Genomic DNA, 20899 nt, shown 5'->3' on the forward strand with positions numbered 1-20899 from the left:
ATACAAACCTACTGTACAAATAGCCTATACAAACCTAAACATTATCTGGCAAGCACGGACTGTTTAACTTCATTTAACCTTAATGCAATGTGTAATTAGCATTAATAAACATGAAAATAAAATAAAGTATAATTCTTGTTCACAGATTTTTTTTTTCTTAAATATTTAAAATCAAGACTTCAATAAGCTGAAGTATGGAGGTATTTAATTAACTCATTACCTTCAACGCTTTGTTCAAAACTCAAATTTAACTTGAAACTTAACTTGAAGTAAGTTCACAGAACTCATATATATTAGTTTTTTTAACTCAAATGGTTTGTTGCAATCGGTTTCCTCAAACAGTTTGAGTTGCCTTAACTTATTGGGTTTTACAGTGCTCAGTTGGTTTGAGTTCTCTTCATTTTTTGGGTTTTACTGTGCTCAAACTGGTTTGTGTACTCAAATGGATCTGGTTCACAGTACTCATTAGGATTCGGTTTTTTTACTTAAATGGCTTGTTGCAATCGGTTTCTTTAAGTGGTTTGAGTTATCTTAACTTTTTGGATTTACAGTGTAGCCAAATCTACAATCAACAGTATGTATGGTCTATGTTTTATACATGGAGACCATTTTAAATAAACTTTGAATAAAAAGTGTTATTGTAAGGAAGATAAATAAACCATATTGGAAAATGAAGTTAAAAATAGAGTTTTGGTGAACATTTTATTGAGATGGATTGTTGTTAATGGGGTGTTGGCCTGATTGGATGGCTTAACATGATCAAAGAAACCATTTTAAAAAGACCTACAATACAACATTTGAGTTAGTTTAAGACTTTTTAAGGCCTCAAATTTTGTTTTTGAAATTTAAGACATTTTAAGACTCCACAGACACCCTGTATTCGCCCTTTGAGCATTTTTTTTTTTGGATTGTCTACAGAACAAACCATTATTATACAATGACTTGCATAATTACCCAAACTTGCCTAGCTAACCAAATTAACCTAGTTAAGCCTTTAAATGACACTTTAAGCTGAATACTAGTACGTTGAAAAATATCTAGTAAAATATTATGTCAAGTCATCATGGCAAGGATAAAAGAAATCAGTTATTAGTTAAACTATTATGTTTAAAAATGTGTTAAAATAATATCTCAGTTTAAAAAACAAATTGAGAAAATTATACAGGGGGGCTAATAATTTAGGAGGGCTAATAATTCTGACTTCAGATGTATATATTTAATATTATTACTATTATTATTATAATTATTATCATTATTATTATTAAAATTATTATTATTATTATTATTATTATTATTATTAAAGTAAATGTGTTTAAATGTTAGATTAGAAAGGGTTATAAAAAACTAATACTTAAAAGTGTAATTTTTGAGATTTCAGTCCCTAACTAGCAGTCAAGATCTTAAACAACCTTATCTTTAGAAACAACCACTGAAATTGAGCATCAACATATGCAAATAACCGTGAAAACTCTCTATTAAAAGTAAGTGACATTATAGCCAACGCAGTCGCATTTAATTACAAAAATTGTATTATCTGCACCAAACTGGGGTCTGGATTAGAGCGAGATGGAGATGGAGATAGGCAGTTATCTTCCATAGTATGACAGGTCAGTGACTGAGCTTCTTATTAAAGGCGAAGGGCTTTAAGAAAGATGAACGAATGAGCCCTGGCTGAAAAAAAAGAGCAGGTGCACTTGATCTCCCATACACACCTTACAAATGAAGACGAAAGCAGTCCACTTTCAAATCCAGCCTCATTTCGTGTTTGTGTTTGCCTAATCTATCGTGATGGAAGGAACATTAGCATAGAAACTAGCACTGGTTAAGGCAGGACAGAGGTCTGGATTGAGTCTCACTAGTAAAAAGCCCTCATCACTCCAACAGGGATCTATTTTCTATCCCAATTAGACTGGAATAGGAAATGTCCTCTGGAAAAAAAAAATCTGAGAAACTGAAGATGAGGAAAAGCACAAGAGGCCAAACAGAGAACAAGCTCTGATATTTAAAAAAAAAAAAAAAAAAAGCTGAAAACTCGCAGACAACAATCTGAGCAGTGCTGGCGGCCGTCGTCCACTCGGCAGTGAGATTGATGTGCTCAATCGTGAGATTTATCCCGTAATGTTTACAATAAGATTCCAGCACCGAGGCCCAGTTGGCCGCATCGGGCTGCCCAGAAAGAGCCAGCATGGTCTGCCAGGGTAATTTGTCCTGATGTAGTAAATAACAGGGTATAATGAAAATACCCCTGATGTATTCAGGAGCCCTGATTGATGCGGGATGAAGGAGGCCTGTGGAGGAGAACTCCCTATCTCCACATTTACATACTAGGAGCCTCTGACAGCTGCTGCCGGTGCTCCACACAATTTTAAAGCAGTTATGAATTACTGCTGACCCTCCACTCACTAGTGCGCGAGACGCAGGCATATTGAAAGTCATCAGTCTGTGGCAGTCATTCTTTTTAGCATGAGGTGGTGGGCTTGGGGGCTGCAGGGAGGTGGGGGGGATTGGTTTCAATCATGCTCAAAAAAAGAAGGTACAGCAACAACAAAATCCCTCTAGTAAAGCACTAGTTTATTTGTAAATCGCAGGCTCCGGAATTGTATTTTATTCTGAAATAATTTGTGTGCATGATTAAATAATATATGAATACAATTATATTCATTCATTTTCCTTCAGCTTCCTTTATTTATCAGGGGTCGCAGAGGAATGAACTGCCAACTTATCCAGTATATGTTTTACGCAGCGGATGCCCTACCAGCTGCAACCCAGTACTGAGAAACACCCATACACTCTCGCATTCACACACATTAAGCACTACAGACAATTTAGCTCAATTCCCCTATAGCGTGTCTTTGGACTGTGGGGGAAACTGGAGGTAACCCACGCCAACACGGGGAGAACATGCAAACTCCACACAGAAACGGCAACTGACCCAGTCGGGGCTCAAACCAGCAACCTTCTAGCTGTGAGGCGACAGTGCTAACCACTGAGTCACCATGCCACCCTATAAAACAATATTTTTGATTGAAATAAATGCCAGAATATCATATCAGAAGCTTATTTATTTCACACAGTAAAAATATTGTTTAAATATTTAACAGCTCATAATTCGGGCTTTCTTCTTTCAGAACTGTTTATTCTGCACAATTGCAATTCACGTCACTAGGTATGGGCCTAAGGTATGATAACCGTGGATAAAAGTATCACAATTTCAGGGTATTGTGATTACTGCTTTAAAATATATTATTTTTTAATTCATTCATTTTCTTTTCGGCTTAGTCCCTTTATTAATCTGGGGCCGGCACAGCGGAATGAACCGCTGACTTATCCAGCACATGTTTTACGCAGCTGATACCCTTTTAGCCTCAACCCATGATTGGGAACCCAAAACACTACCATTATCACACATACACACAATTTACATACGGACATTTTAACTTACCCAATTCACCTGCACCGCATGTCTTTGGACTTGTGGGGGAAACTGGAGCACCCAGAGGTAAACTCTACACAGAATTGCCAACTGACTCAGCTGAGGCTCGAACCAGCAACCTTCTTGCTGTGAGGCGACAGCACTACCTACTGCACCATCACATCGCCTTCTTCTTAAATGTCTGGGTAAAAAACAAGAACTTTTTTCTGCTTTGAACACAATGGCTGTGTCCAAAATTGCATACTTTCATACTATTTAGTACAATGAAAACAGTATGCGAGATGAGTAAAATGTTCAAATTCATAGATTTTATAAACAGTACGCGAGAAGTACCCAAATGACCTACACTGCAAAAAATGCTTTTCTTACTTAGATTTGTTGTCTTGTTTCTAGCCTAAATCAAGAAGAATATTCTAGACAAGCAAAACATATTGTCTTGTTTTGAGAAATAAAATGCCAATATTAGTGAGTTTTTCCTTAAAACAAGCAAAATAATCTGCCAATGGGGTAAGCTAAAGAATCTTGTTTTTTCTTTTGACGTAAGATTATTTTGCTTTAAATGTCACTTAAAGCTGAATACCATAGTATACTGAAAAATATTATTATACTATAGTAAAAAGTAAAATATTATGTCGTCATCGTGACAAGAATAAAAGAAATAAGTTATTAGGCATTAACATATTATGTATAATATTATTTTTCAAACCATGGTAAATCTTGAAAACGGTTATTGTCCTATGCCTTATTGTTTAAGAATAAGATATGACATTTGACCTGATAACAGGCATACATCTGACTAAATATTCTGTGATGCAAATGCAGAATTTAGAAGTGGGAAAAGTCTGAATATAATATAAAATATAATATTTATATATTAAACAAATAAATACAGCTAAAATCACAATTATTTGCCCTCCAGTGAATTTTTTATCGTTTTTAAATATTTTCCAAACAATGATTGACAGAGAAAGAAATTTTTCACAGTATTTCCTATAACATTTTTTTTCTTCTGAAGAAAGTCTGATTTATTTTATTTTGGCTAGAATAAAAAAAAAAAACAGTTCAGAATTTTTCCAAAACCATTTTAAGGTCAATATTATTTACGCTCTTATGCAATATTTTTTTTGTACATTGTCTACAGAGCAAACCATCATTATACAATGACTTGCCTAATTACCCTAACCTAATTAAGTCTTTAAATGTGACTTTAAGCTGAATACTAGTATCTTGAAAAATATCTAGTAAAATATTATGTACAGCCATCATGGCAAAGATAAAATAAATCAGTTATTAGAAATGAGTTATTAATACTTTTATGTTTAGAAATGTGTTGAAAAAATATAATTTTCGTTAAACAAATTCGGGACATATTTTAAAGGGGGCTAATAATTCTAACTTCAATACTTTGGGGAAAAAATCTATATCAAGAACAGGAATTCCCAAAGCAACAGATACTCTTTGTCTAGTCTTCCATTTCTGTATGCCGTACTGCTATTTCTCTACCAATTAAAAAGCTAAAGTAAGACCAGTGTTCACATTTTCAACCATATATTAGCCATTACAGTCTCTCAAAGAGTGCCAGGGTGTTCAGGTTCATTCTTTGCTAATGCACGTTCCTTACAATTACGTTTAATTGTGTATATTTGCCGCCCTAAAAGAAAACCCAGATAAAATATCAAAAGGCCACGTCTGAGATAAAAGGCCTCCGCTCACTCACAAGCAAAAAGCAGCACATTTATAGCGAGCCTATAAAAATTAAGGCGAGCAACATTTGCTGATTTTTTCCAATCAACACCACTGTTTGACACTGTCTGCAAATGTATGTAAAGTTCAGCGTGGTTAGGCTCTCTAATCAGGCCTATTCATTACAGCTCTGGCTTTCAGAAAGCACCGGCCAGGCTTTTTATTAGCTGCGGAGAGAAGAAGAAGAAGACAATGAAAGGTTACAGTGATGAAAGCTTGAGCGCTCCACACTCATGTATCCTTTCGACATCTCCTCAATAATTAACCGTGGGGGCGAAGGGTGCAGGAGGGGGGAAGGGTCTTCACTTTTGGCCCTTTTAGACCTTTGAAATGCATATCAAACACAGGCCTGCTTCCATTCCTGACAATACCATTTTATTTTCCTGCACTTATGTGTTCATACCCGTTCCAGCCGAGAGTGAGTGTGTGGCATTAGAATTGAAAACTCGCCAAGTGCAGGTAATATTCGGCAAATAAATCAAGAAAATTATTGTTTAGAGGAAATGCACAACTGAGTTGACTGTGAGATATCCATGTCATCAGTGGTTTGATCCAACAGGCATCATACTGTAAGTAAATGAAAGCAGACAAATTTGATATTGTGCTAAAGTTTGGGGTCGATATGATTTTTGCGTTTGTGACTGGGTTAAAAATACCTTTTTAATGCTAATCAGGACTGCATTTGTTAAATATAACATGCTTTCTTGTCTATAAGTCAAATGATGAATAAACAAAAACAATACATGAATAATAATTCATATAAAGTGATTAATATGTACATTTTTCATAATAAAAATGAATTTATTTATGCTATTTTTATGCATTTTCTTGTGTGTACATTTATTTATAAAAAAACGGTAACACTTTGTAATTACACACTATGATTCATTTGTTAAGCATTAGCATATAGTGAATTTATTATTTGTTAAGCATTAAATCTACATTAATAAACTAACTAATAAACTAACTAATAACTGCAGCAACAAATGCTGTATTCTTGACCTAAAAGCAAGAATACAGAATACATTACACAAAAATGTATAATGTGCTTAATAATTGTACTTGTAACTGTGACTGATGAATTTTTCATGTTTAAATTAAGTATCACATTATTTACAAATCATTTGTATTTAAGTGTAGTTGCTAGTTAAAATCATTTAAAATGAGTTAGTAAATGATTAATAAACTATTGAAATCAATGTTTATATACAGTTGAAGTCAGAATTATTAGCCCCACTGATTTATTAGTTCCCCTAATAATGTTTATTTTTCCCCCAGTTATTGTTTAACGTAAAGCAGATTTTCAACACATTTGTAAACATAATAGTTTTAGTAACTCATCTCTAATAACTGATTTATTAAATCTTTGCCATGATGACAGAACATAATATTTTAGTAGATATTTTTAAACATACTAGTATTCAGCTTAAAGGTGTAACTAGGTTAATTAGGTTAACAAGGCAGGCTAAGGTAATTAGGCAAGTTATTGTATAATGTAATCATTTTTTTTACAGTAAAATAGTGTTTAAAAAAATTAAACTGCTTTTATTCTAGCTGAAATAAAACAAATAAGACTTTCTCTTGAAGAAAAAATATGATCAGACATACTGTAAAAATTTCCTTGCTCTGTTAAACATGATTTGGGAAATATTTTTAAAAGAAAATCAAAGGGGGGCTAATAATTCTGACTTCAACTGCATATCAATATTCAGTCATATATTAATAGTTACTTTATATAAAAATAAATACATTATTAACTCAACTTAAGTAAGGATGCTTCGTAAATCCCTTATAAATGACAATTAAAGGCTTGTTATCAAATTAACATAAATCTTCGAATTCTTATCTAAAAAGTAAAATTACTGTAAAGTTAAAACATTGCCGAATAAAAGAAGTGTCAAAAATAACAATATTATAATTTAATAATATAGTATGATGCAACATTTCAACGTTAATTAGCTAAGTTTAAACGGCACAGTATTTTTTTCATCAGGTTGCAAAGATTTAATTTTCATTAGATACAGTTTAATTTGTGTATCTTCAAATGAATAGAAATAATAAAGTTGTTTATTTTCTTTCTTCCTGTTTAGAATATGACTAAGCAAGGGGGCTAAGCCAAAAGAAGAAGAATATAACTAAGCATTTAATTGTCATTTATAGGGGATTTATAAAGCATAAATAGTCCTCACTTTCAATTAGGTCACAAAACTGGATGAAGTTGAGTTAATAAAGCATTTATTATTTAACTAATAGTATATGCCTGAATAATAAGAATTATAAATGTTCATTTTAATAGTTTATTTCCACTGATGGGTTGCGGCATCCGCTGCGTAAAACGTGGTTAAGTTGGCGGTTCATTCCGCTGTGGCGACCCCAGATTAATAAAGGGACTTAGCAGAAAAGAAAATGAATGCATGAATTTAAATAGTTTATTAGTCAATTACTTACACATTCTAACTGATCTTAAAAAAAAACAACTATTCTTTTTGTTTGTTTGTTTGTAAATAATGCAATACTTAATTTAGTAATGAAAAGTGAACCATTAAAGAATGAAAACAATCCTTATCCAATACAATCCTTGTGCTTGTAAGTCAAGAAAACAGCATTTATAGCTGGAGTTACAAACTGCTTACCGACATTTGATAATGAAGAGTGAATTCCTAAAAGATAATGAATTCACTCCTTACTAATGCTTGATAGAGTGTATTTATTATAGTGTTACCAAAAAAACATGTAAGATGTTTTTGATTTGGTGTGCATCCTTCGAATTATCAATAAGCTGATCTTTTTTTCATTAAATGATTACATATTTAACAGGTGAAATCAATCAGAGATATTTTTAACATCCAACAATTAGTACAACAAATAAAAAAAAATTTATTTGTATAATCATCTTTTTGTTTGTTTGTTTATTTTCAGTACATTTTCAGTAAAGTACAGTATTTTCAGTTATTTTCAACAGATATGAACCCCATCCCAATTCCCATCCCACTTGAGCACGAGCATTACTAAATATTGTTTGCAGCCTTCCTAAAATATTCAAGTCAAACAGCGCTGGAGTAGATCGGAGGGCGGACAGAGATTGAAAATGGAGAATGACACCACAGGAGGAAGTCAGCATCTGCAGTCTGCATGCTTCTCGGGGTTCAGTCCAAGACAATCATGTAATGTATCATTCATATTGCTGCAATGCTGCCGCTGCAGCCCTCATTTTCTCAGTTGCGGCTGTCCGCGAATGAGAATCCTGCAAACGCTCCCCGTCGTCATGTTCCCCCCATCATTCAACCCACAGTGCTCTTCTTCAATCTGTCACCCAGAGAAAAGCTATGCAACACACACACACCAAACGAATCCAACGGCAAATACAGTTTCACAGCAAAACAACGTTTTTACTTTCAATGTAAATCGATACCAATGCTCAACATCTAGTGTGAAAATGAAAATAAAAAGATGTTTTTTTTAACCTCCCCTTATTTAACCTTGAAAACAGACTGCTGTGGTAATTCTCGACAACACGGCCGTTTATCTTCTAATTCCAAAAGTCATTTTCAGGAATGAATAAAAAAAAGGAAAGAAAAACAGGAACATGCATTTATTTGACCTCTCCTTTAGATACTGAATAAAGCATCCAATCCCGGCTCTAAATGGACAAAATGATCATTCATTTTAAAACCTAATCAGCGGAGACCATTAAAGGTAGGTGCGAGATATTTCTTGAGCTATGGCTGATTATCATGCTGAATGAAGGACTTGTTTGGCGATGTCCCAGAGGGGCAGGAGTCATTCTTCAAGGTGACGCACCTCACTAGAGGAATACACTCGCAATTTGCAATTGAAAGGAGTCAAATATACATGGCCATCCTCGGCCAGCCCGGATGGAAGGGCTCCATGTATATTCACAAGCATCCAGATGGACTCTCCCCTTTATCTAGGGAGGCTAAACATGGACACGGATGGCTGACTTTCTGTTTGCGCCTTTAATAAGACAGGCAAATTATCGATAGCAAAAGTACATAAAGGGAGGGCGAGATGAATTAACTCAAAAGGAATGAATAACAGGGCCCTCCCTAAGTGGCCCGCAGGTCTGAAAGAAAGACCACGATCATACACAAAATTAACCAGTCAGTAGAAATCTCATTTTAGAGGGTGAATCTGATAGATGCTCCAAACTTCAACAGAGTTCAGGGTTAGAGGCGAGAACTTCTGACAACTATTTGAATGAGGAAATCCTATTTCAGTCTACGCACAGGCTCTGCCTGGAAGAAATTGGCAAACCATACAGTAATCACCTTATCCATCATGGTAATCCTACATACACAAGAGGCTTTGGGCTGGAAGATTCTTCTCCTCCCTTTTTATGAGAAACATGAAGTCGTATTCTCATCCGTAGCTCAGGTTTTTGGTATCCCTTGCTCTACTTTGCGTGACCGACTGTTTGTGAGGTTAATTTCATTAGCTGTAAGGTAAGCAAACAAAACACATGCTTTATTAGCTCAAGGTAAACATTAGCGATAACAATGTGGAGGAATCAGATTTTTGAAAATCCTGAACCATTTCGCTCTTATCTCTGTGGCCAAATGCACTTTGCTGAGAAAAGCTTTTCTTGCTGAATTCCACTAGGCTGTCGACCCCGTTGTGCCCAGGTGGGTCACCTTGCAGTGCATGCCGGGATTCCCCATAATAATGCTGTTTAATGCCAATATACAAGCTTAGACACAGTTCTTAAACTGACACTAACACCAAAATGCACAAAGAGACTGACTGTTGACTGCTGACTGTTGCTTTAATCCGTCAAACATATTTTTGGGTGAGATTATAATCAACATATCTATGAAATCAGAGAGAATTTTGTATCCAAAAGCAATATCTTTAAGAGAAAATGTCCTCACCTTTATGAGTTTCTGTTAAACACAAAATAAGACATTCTGAAGAAATAAAGGAGAAAAGACACTATAGAAGTCAATGGCTGCCAGCTTCTGACATTCTTCAAAATATCTTCCTTTGTGTTCAACCATGGTATAATTTACATTTTTGGGTTAACTATCTGTTTAAGGAACCAGTTAATAACAAACAAAATATGTGCAAAAGTGCAAAAACAGCTTTATTCAATCACATCAGCTTACATCTATAAAATTTAGTAAAACAAAATAAATTAAATAAAAAAATTAAAACAGTGTTATTAGTCAAATCCATCATATATTTATTTGTTTGTTTGTTCACACCAGTGTGTACCAAATGAACAATTACATTTAATAAGAAAAAATAAAATACTAACAATTTGTAACCTGGCATAAAATTATGATATTATAAGAAACCATTTTAGAGTTTACCTAAATTCATCTTTGAAAGGGTCTGTTTGAAAAAAAAAACTTTGTGAACTAATATGCCTAATCACAAACAAGGCAGATTTCTGTTGTTTTCTATAATTATACACTGTGTTATTGATTAACTTTGCATTATGCAGTAAATAGACATTAATCTCATGAAAATACCCAACAAAGCTCAAAATAACCCATGCACCGTTACAACTGTCTGCTGATTATCATTTCAGTTATGTGAGAGTTTAGCTCTCTCAACAGGTGCCTCATAATGCCTCAGTCTCATACAAATAAACAGACATGCATGAAATGTCAATGGTTATATGACATATGAGCAATATCACACAAGTACCACTGTGACGTGGGTGTATATCGACATTGGTGGGAGGTGTGTGTTGTGTCGCACTGTTAGTCGTGTGATATTGCGTTTATACAACAGTTTGATGGCATAATCGTGTTTAAAAAATGAAAATCAAACACGGAGAGTCTCAAAAACCTTTTGTAAGAGGAACTACTTTCTTCCGCCATTCATTTACATCTGCAGCTGACGTCAGAACAGCAGAAACCCTTGTTATCTCACAAACCTCATTATAGAGCTAGTGTTTGAATGATTCTCTAGTGTAATGTCTAAAGTAATGACAAAACAGTTGAATTCGCTGACATTTTAGGATTATAAGGCTGAACAGCATGAAATGCCATCAGTCTACAGAGATTTACGAGTATTTCTCTGTTGCAATAGGGAGATCACAATAATTAAACCAGAAAAAGCCAAAGCAAAGCAAACACTAGCAGATTACTGTTGTTTCTGTAATAAGGAAAAACGCTAAACACATTCAGGCATTTCTTCTTTCTTTCTGTTTACTGAACTATTGTGCAGTAGCGAAAACAGGAGACACATTAGAAACAGACGGCCATCTCCAGTTTTAAGACATTTAAGATGAGTTCCATCTCACACTCAACACACTACAACTACTATGGTATAAATCCAGCATACAAATACATATAATTACAACATACAAAAGAGAGAAATCGACTTAGAAAGTCGAAGTTTGAAGCTATGCTGGGTTTTTCTTCTCCTGTAAGGGTTTATTATTCTTTTGTATAAATTCTTTTATATACTTTAATAGATGCTGTTTCGTTTTTACTCAAAAACCTCAGTCATGTTGAATGTTGATGGAACATTATTTCACTAATAAGTGACATTTTATTTTTGAGCCATTAAAGTCGTTTTCTATGTATAAAACCACATTCACAAACTCGATTTGTTGCTGACATCAAGGTAGGACATCTCATCTTTAAGCCACAAACAATATGATATCATATTTCCACCAGAATATATAATAAATCACTTTACCAAACTCACAAAGTAAAAAACACACCCAATGCACCTTCTAAATCATTTCGTAGAAGCAGGGTTAAAGTATTTTTGTAGAATACACTGTTGCTTTGAACTTGACTCTTCCCAATGAAGTAAAATACAGTATGAACAACCTATGATGCACCAGACACACCACTCTCTTCCTTCAGGTAAAACAACACATAATAAGTAGCACAGCTCATTCTTTCCTAATATTCCCCCGAGTTTCTCTTCAAGTCTAAATGCTGCATTTTTACTGATGATATCTGCACGACACTAAAAGAGATTATCTGGCAAGCGGCCGTGATCACGCACACAATAAGAACGCATTAAAACAAATTTAGCTTAAGATTAAGACAAACAGTGACCCCTCACTGAACTGCAGAAAAGAAAATGAAATCACACAAATGCTTTTCAAAGAGTATCCGGCATTAATCCTTACGCGATCTGTTTCCGCTCTACCCTTTTTACACAAAAATAATCTCACACGAGAGAGAGAAAAAAGCAACATACAAAATCAATAGGCAAAATGGGAAAATGCTTTTCTGGGTCACATTTGAATATATCTTTTGGAGCTATTGATTTGTTGTTGTGTTTTTTTTTTTTTTTTTTTTTGAGTGACCCGGCCCGGACCATTCTTCGCAATTAACACGCAGGGAAAATTAAATTCGGAGGGGGGAACTATTACACATGTGGCCAGTTTTATTGGCTAGATAAATGAGCTCAGGCTCTGATACAGAAGGGCGGAGTTCACCATAAGTAAGATTTATAATCTGACTGCAGGAATCAAGTAAATTAATTTTGCTATATTAAACTCAACCTTTAACCCACTCCGTCTCTGATTACCATCCGTCCAGACTCGTGCACTTGAGGCCGGAGCAGACAAAGGATTTTTTTTTGCGGCAAGGTTGGGGGGAAGGGGGCTTGCAAGTGATAGAAAGAAAAAAAGAGAGATTGAGAGACTGATGATATTTCTTCAGCCCTACACTGCACATATCTCTCACCCCATACATGATTTTTCAATTATTCGAGTCGTGCTGGGCCGAGTCAGGGAGCAGAGACTCTTACAGATGAGTAAAGCATTATCACACATGCTGAGACCCTCTGCTTTAAATATTCTACAGTGCCAAGTAGTATCATCCAATCTGCCGTCATAGCACACCTCCAAACCCTTTACTCTCTGGCTGGGTGCAATGTGCCGAATCCCAACAGAACATTCGTCATTTCACATCACAACTTAAGCGATATTTCTTTCCGACCTCAGCATCACAGCTGCACGTACAGTGAGGTCCAACAATCTCTGACCACAATGAAAATCTGGGATTCAAAATCTAATTTCAACTTGGAAGTAGACAGTTTTAGGGGGAAATACATTCCCACATTTTAAAGGAATCTTCAACTGATAAACGGAGCCCACCAAAATCTTTTGCTATTTCTGCACATAATTTTGTAAAAAATCTGCAGATTTATGCGGATTGATTTTCAGATTTAGATAAATTAAAATAAACAAATAATCAATTTTGGAATTTTATCTAATGTTTACGGTGCAAATCCAATTCAAACTGCACTTGTTTGGTAAACAAAAAAAGTCTCTCATATTATTCATACACTAAAAGACCAAAAATATTACTTTACAAACTGTATCGTACATAAATTGTGCAAACATTTGAATATATATTAACAATATTACCTAAATTAATAAAACAGTTGAAGTCAGAATTATTAGCCTCCGTTTCTTTTTCCCCCAATTTCTGTTTAACGAAGAGAAGGTTTTTTTTTTCAACACATTTCTAAACATAATAGTTTTAATAACTCATTTCTAATAACTGATTTATATTATCTTTGCCATGATGACAGAACATAATATTTTGGTATATATATTTTTTAACATATTAGTATTCAGCTTAAAGTGACACTTAAAGGCTTTACTAGGTTAATTAGGTTAACTAGGCAGGTAAGGGTAATTAGGCAAGTTATTGTATAACAATGGTTTGTTCTGTAGACTATCAATAGGGAAAAAATAGCTTAAAGAGGCTAATAATATTGACCTTAAAATGTTTGTTAAAAAATTAAAAATTGCTTTTATTCTCGCTGAAATAAAGCAAATAAGACTTTCTCCAGAAGAAAAAATATTATCAGACATACTGTAAAAATTTCCTCGCTCTGTTAAACATAATTTGGGAAATATTTAAAAAAGGGGGCCTAATAATTCTGACTTCAACTGTATTTACACACATTTTCAAATGTAAATGAACTAACTCAATGATGGGCTAACAAATCTGTGGATGTCTGCAGGGGCAGATATGTGAGCCTGCTAAGGACTTACATTAAAAATGTTTTTTATGGCAGAATAGACTTGTGGTAAAATATAAGTAAGGTAAGATACAGATTTAGATGTTTTAGTAGCTGTAAAGGACATTACTAGAGTACATCTCTAAAATCAAACTATATGTGTGGATATAGATGTACCAATAATGCCTAATAAGTTCATTAAAATAGTAATAAGTTACTTAAGAAAGAATAAAAAAATTGTGTTTAATAACTTTAATGTTTTATGGTTCCATGAAATAATGTTAAGTAACACATTTACAATAGCATTTAGTAGGAGCTACGGAAATACATGTATTTACTGTTTTTACACAGAATCAATATGATTTAAACAAAAATAGGTTTTTCTCACTTAGAATTTTTGTCCTGTTTCCAGTGTAATTATCTATATTCCAAAGCAAAAACTAGATTATTTTATCTATTTTTTTTTTTTTTAAGGAAAAACCCTTAATTTTGATCCATTTAATCTGAAGTTAAAAACTAAACAGTAATGTTACCTGATCTAAGAGTTTTTAGACATTCGGCCAACAAAAAGAGACAACTTTTTAATTATTCAATTATTCAATTCTGTACATGAATGCTGTTAGACTCCCAGAAAACTATTTGTGAAACAGTATTCATATCGCAGAAAAATAAAATATCACAATATCAGAGTTTTACAACATTGTGCAGCCCTATTACTAAAGTACATAAAATAACAGCAGCAGATACAGTTACGTAAAATAATGAATTATAAAGCTACAGAAGTCAACAATCCAATTGAATTAAAAATGCTTTTGTTGGTGTTGTTCAATAGTTTTAGGACAACTCTGATGAAAGATGATGATCCACTTCAAATGTTGACTACTGCATTTATTTATTTTACTATCTGTCAAGGAAGCAAAAATGAAATAAAATAAAACTATAGACATTTTAAGTAATAAAACAAAGATAGAGGCATGTAACAAATTCCTTAAATACTTTAAAATTACAATGAAAAATAAAAAGTAGCTTAAGATGAATTTTAAATGAGTGTTTTATGATAATTTTTCAGAGTTAGTTTGTATTAATTAATAATGTTAACTAATATGTACCCTAATAAAAAGGTTACTGAGATACGTACTGTAAAAATATATTTAACATAGCAAAAATATGCAAATATGTAATTAACAAATACAACAAAAATATGTCAATCAATAAATCAATTAAAACATCATATGTAATTAAACAATAAATAATTGTAAAACACTTTAAAAATATGTAACAACTTGCCCCAACCAAAAAAAAGACTAAATACAATAAGGATTTAGCATCCACTGTGTAAAACATATACCCGAATAGTTGGTGGTTCATTCTGCTGTGGTGACCCCTGATAAATAAGGGACTAAGCTTAAGGAAAATTTATGAATGAATGAAAAATAATTAAATTAATTTTGACTTGTGCACTATGGGCTGGTCATCAAGAAAGCTAACACACGATTTAGCTAAAACAAACAAACAAACAAACTAACTAACAAACAAACAAAGGGATTAATCAAACCAGCCTCTACTTTACTAGCAGCCTCATACTCTGGCACTGGTTGACTAACCCATCCACACACATACATCAGCAGAATAAAGTGTTAGGTTACACAAAGATTGGAGCTTTCTCCAGTAAGGGCCTCTGAAGTTGACAAAGATGGAAAAGGTGCTTGAAATTCAGAGGATTTCCGAAACCTTAAAGCTTTCAATAATTCATCTTGTATCTGTAAAAGGGAAAGGGAGAAAGTGAAGAGAAGGAGAGGCAGAGGTCTCGGGTTCGTACCGGAGAGCTGTGAGGCTGTTACCTCCACTCCGTTAAGCAGAAACAGAGACAGCAATAAATAGCTCTTTATTTGTTCCACTAGATTGTTCTAGCATTCAAGCTCAACTTAATCGCTGACCAGCCAGTAAACATCTCTGAGGCTTTAATTACAGAGGTGTACTCATACAAAGATGTTTAATAAATGGATTATAGCCCACCTTGAAATATAATCTTTAAATAGGAAACAGTTCACATTGTTTAAACTGCATTGAAGCATTAAGACTATACTTTTTTGGGGAATGGGGCTAGTTTTTAAACTTTTTACTGCAGTGAATATTTCTCTTGCAAAATTCAGCTTTAAAAGTCAATGTCTGCATGCGTTCTCACCAAGCAGCAACCTCCCGCTCTACCTCGGGAAGCCAATAAGGAAGTAACTGAAACTGCAATTCATGGAAATTCCGCTAGTCCTGGCTCCATAATAGAGCAGATTTCAATTGAGCCCACTGTTAGAACGGCCAACTTTACAGCAGAAAAAAAGGTGTTTACAGCCTGGTACAAAGAACGATTTTGGTTCATAAAGCTATTATTACCCTTCATGACAACTGCCCTTGTTTGGTATCACGCCGTGGGTACAATGACACGCAAACAAAATGTTGACGGTTGGCCGCGCCTACTTGTGGCTTCTTTTGCAGTGTTCAGAAACCTATGGGAGACGTCACGGATACTACAGTACATCCAAATATTTTACAGTCTATGGTTCTCACTGAACCTTGAAGCCCAGTGAGAAGAAATTATTAGAAATTATACAAAAGTGTTAACAAACTCCTCAAGTCAGGATACAACTTCTGCCAGCCAGCCTTACTGTTTGAATCAGAAAATTGTTAATTGAATAACTCAGACTGGATCATCTGAATCAGAACTGTCAAGGTGTAGACTCACTCTGAATGGATGGAATGAATGGAATAATTTCGACTCAAATAATTTCTAATAATTTGACTGATTCATTTAATTCAATCTGGATGGATAATTTGAATCAGCAAGTAGACAGTGAAGACTCACTCTGAATGGGTCATTTGATCAATCTTTACCTGGAAACTCATTCTGAACCGACAATTTGAAACAGCAAGTCATTAACTACTACTAACTCATTTTGACCAATTTATTTGAATCAGCGGGTTGTTAACTGTAGATTCAGTCTGAACAGATCATTTGAATCAGTATGTTGTTAACTGAGAACTCACTCTGAACGGAACATCTGAATCAGCGAGTGCAGACTCACTCTGAATGTATCGTTTGAATCAGTGAATCTTTAAGGCTCACTCTAACCTGTTTGTCTCAATCAGCAAGATGTTAACTACAGACTTGCTTTGACTGATTCATTTGAATTGGTACATTGTTAACTATAGATTCAATCTACACAAATAATTTATTCAGCATGTTGTTAACTGAGTACTTACTCTGAAAAGATCACTTGAATCAGTGAGTTGTTGACTGTAGACTAACCCTGAATGAATCATTGGAATGAGTTACATCATAACTGAATTCATACAATTCACAAACTAATTATTCAGTGGGATTTGTGAACAGGCCTTTAACAGGCTAACCAAAAATATTCACATTTCAAACACTGGTATCACACCTCTGTGAGGGGTACAAAACAGCTTATTACTCAGCTGTATTTATAAAAATGAAAGGTGCAGTAGGTGATTGTCTTCAGAAACATTTTTGATGTCCTGGTTGAAAGTCTCTTCATATTCCAATAGTAATGATTAAAGTAAATAATCTGAATGTATTTATATGTATTTTTATATTCTGGGTAAAATATTGTCGGGCTGACATTTCCTTTAATTATGATAAGTAGCCCAAATGGTCTGTCAACAAATGTAGATTTGAACAAAAATAATGTTCATTTTAAAACTATTTTAGTCATGCAAAGCTTATGTAGATTTCGTTGTTACATATGGATTATATGCACAGAAGTGTTGTTCAGCCACTGAAATCTTCCAGTGAAAGATTGATGTGACTATTTTCAATTCATTAGGGACCTTTTACAGCATCGATAATGTTGATTTTTATTTAGTTTAACCACAAAACATCAGTATATAGCGCTATTCTGTCTAGCCTGCTTTACTGCTTTCACATTGGTTAATTTTTGAACAATGACAACCTGTGATGCGGTCCCTGTATTGTTTACCAAGCTACTTTGCTTGCTAACTACATAACTGAAAACATGGTAGATATAACAGTTTTTTGTTCAGAATAACTGAGTTGTCTAACTGGCGACTGACATCATTTTGTCGGTCTCTGTCATCTTTATTGCGTGTTTGCAATTTTAGGAGGCATGGCTTTGGACGACAGGGGAGGGATTGTATTTGAAAGATACTACGCTAACCGGCTAGCATTTAAGCAGGTCACCTACTGCACCTTAAGTAAACAATACAAAATGATTCTTTTAAAAATGCACTTAAGTGCAATAGTTAAGTAAAAATACATTGTGAAAGTGCAAGAGCAAGAACAAGTGAAAATGCAAGAGAGCTAGAAAGGTATGCAAACAAATTCAAATCAACTGGTAAAATTTTAGAAAAACCTAGTGAGCCCAGCTTGACCTGACCCCCAAACAGCACAGGCGATGAATCCCACGGACGTGCCTTTGAAATCCACCAAAATATTGTCAACATGGCCACAATCGATAAGCATCACGCCATGCCACTCTCTGCAACCTTTTTGAAGTCGCTATTAATCTGAGGCGAGAAATCAAAGCTCCTAGTCACTTCTCATCTCCTCCGCGTGCCCTTCTAGAATATTCATAAATGATTTTTGAAGTCTTTTGTAATTCATTGTAGGGAGACAAAAAAAGAACGCACTCATCCTGGCCTTTAAGTGCAATAATTCCATTTCTTCTTTGCTATGTGCCCTGTCGATAGCATTCATAATTGATAGCTCTCTGGAGCGCCTCAGGACACATTAAGTTTTATTCCTCTCGTTCGTCAATATATCTGACCAGGTAGATTTCATTATTGACGGCCGCTGGCCACATTGTGTTGTATAATTAAGTTCAACTTCAAAACTTCAAACTCTCTTTCCGTTCGCCCTACGCGCGCGAGCTTCAACAGGAAGCGTTTGAAATGACCGCTTGGCGTTCTTAATTTAAACTGCTGTTTCATTCCTCTCGGTGGGTGTCTATTTTATTGTTAAAGGTCACCCTCATTTGTCCGAGCCAACAAAGGCAGCCCTTAAAGTTGCGGGTGCTTTTTGACAGACAGTGGCCCTCTGTAAGTGATGGCCTTAAGGACAGGCATGGCACTGAGACACTCTCTCTCCACAGCGAGGGAAATAACAGATAACAAATCACACAAACCCACACTTCTCTTCCTGGCATGATTGACGACTTCACAGAGGGCACAACTTTTCAATGTCCTCAGATTAAAAACCCCTCAAACAAATGAGAGCTAAAAATACTAGCCCAAGGCGCTGGGAGGGAGGACCGCTGCTCGCACGTATCTTTAACAGAAAGAAGGCTGATATGTGACTTAAAGAAAGAATATATGTTAGCAAGAAACTTGGGGAGAAATATAACGCTTCGTCCCGATCGCTCAGTCATTCAGATTAAAAATCTCCAGCGAGCGCACCTCAAATCTGATCTAACGTTTATTGAAGCTGCTTTTTCGAATGCATTTCTAAACTGACCTCATGCTTTAAGATTCACAAAAGGGGGGGAAATGATCTATAGCTGGTTATTAAAAAAGTTTGATTTTACTGGTATCACATGACCTTAGCGTATATGACCTCTATTTTCACAAATGGCACAGGTCTCTTTTTTTAATAGAGTCATGGTGAGCTATATATCCCTCAGTTGCTCTCATAAAGCAAAGCAACTGCCTGACTAATACCTTCGCATTTGCAGAGTGCTTGTTTTTTTTCTTTTCCTTTCACTCTCAAATGAATGATTCCGCACATACTCAAGCGCACAAAACAAAACTCGAAGAGCTCGTTTTCTAGCCAGATTCATTGATAGGCACATTTCTCGTCTTCGCGCCATATTTTAGTTCAACCCAAATCGAAAATTCTGTCACTTAATCAACCTCATGCTGTTCTAAAATCATAAGAAACTTATCTTTGAAACACAAAGATTTTTGTAGTAAAATCAAAAGATTCCTGACCCTCCAATGAAAGTCTGTTTACCCAAAACGCAGCATTTGTAAAAGAGGCACACTCACTTTATATGATAAACAAATACAGAATAATTTACACTTTTATTTAAATTTATACATTGTCCAGAGCACAACATACAGCACTCAAATTGGGACTATGGAGCAGACGAATGCTTAATAAAAGGTGTTATAATGTGGATTTTTTAATTATATTAATGTTCCTTAATAACCTAGGAATGAATAACCCATAAGACAAATATATCACTGTTAGAAATTTTATTGTATTTCTGTGGTAACTTACTGGCAGCAATGTTGCCAACAAGTTACCGCAACTGCCCCTTTACAGTAACTTACCTGTAAATGTGCATTACAGTAGCAGGGTCCTACTGCAATTTCATTAAAGTAAAATAGCCTTACTACAACTTCTTTCTTCTTTTTATGGTAATATATATATATATATATATATATATATATATATATATATATATATATATATATATATATATATATATATATATATATATGTATACATACAACCAATATGACACTTTTCTAAAGCAACTGTACTACCAGTTGAAAATGTGCAGCATGACCTGTAGTTTAAGAGAAGACAAAGGCAAAAAAAAAAAGGTGTTTTAAAGCTGTTTGGCATACGAAAGTGTTCTTGAATGTTTGAACTGTTTTGGTTCCTTTTCTGGATTTTGAAAAACTTGGGACTATTGCTGTCCACTGAGGATAATGGAAACCTTGGATCTAAAATATCTTAATTTCTGTTCCAAAGGTCTCAGGGGATTGGAACGACATAGT

The 20899-nt window shown here is 34.6% G+C and overlaps 1 long non-coding RNA gene across 8 annotated transcripts in view; it reads right to left on the reverse strand.

Annotated features, from left to right (window-relative positions):
* The window catches only part of LOC137489241 (uncharacterized), a 327340-nt gene that overhangs the window by 77898 nt on the left and 228543 nt on the right, over positions 1-20899 (reverse strand). For 2 of the 8 annotated variants that reach the window (XR_015525000.1, XR_015525005.1), the window contains exon 4: positions 9466-9632. The exons of the other annotated variants lie outside the window; for them this stretch is intronic. This is a non-coding gene — a long non-coding RNA (uncharacterized LOC137489241). The remainder of the gene's footprint in view (positions 1-9465; positions 9633-20899) is intronic. 8 annotated transcript variants of the gene reach the window in all.

The sequence above is a fragment of the Danio rerio genome, chromosome 24 (assembly GCF_052040795.2).
Source record: "Danio rerio strain M-AB ecotype USA chromosome 24, GRCz13ab, whole genome shotgun sequence".
Lineage (NCBI taxonomy): Eukaryota > Metazoa > Chordata > Actinopteri > Cypriniformes > Danionidae > Danio > Danio rerio.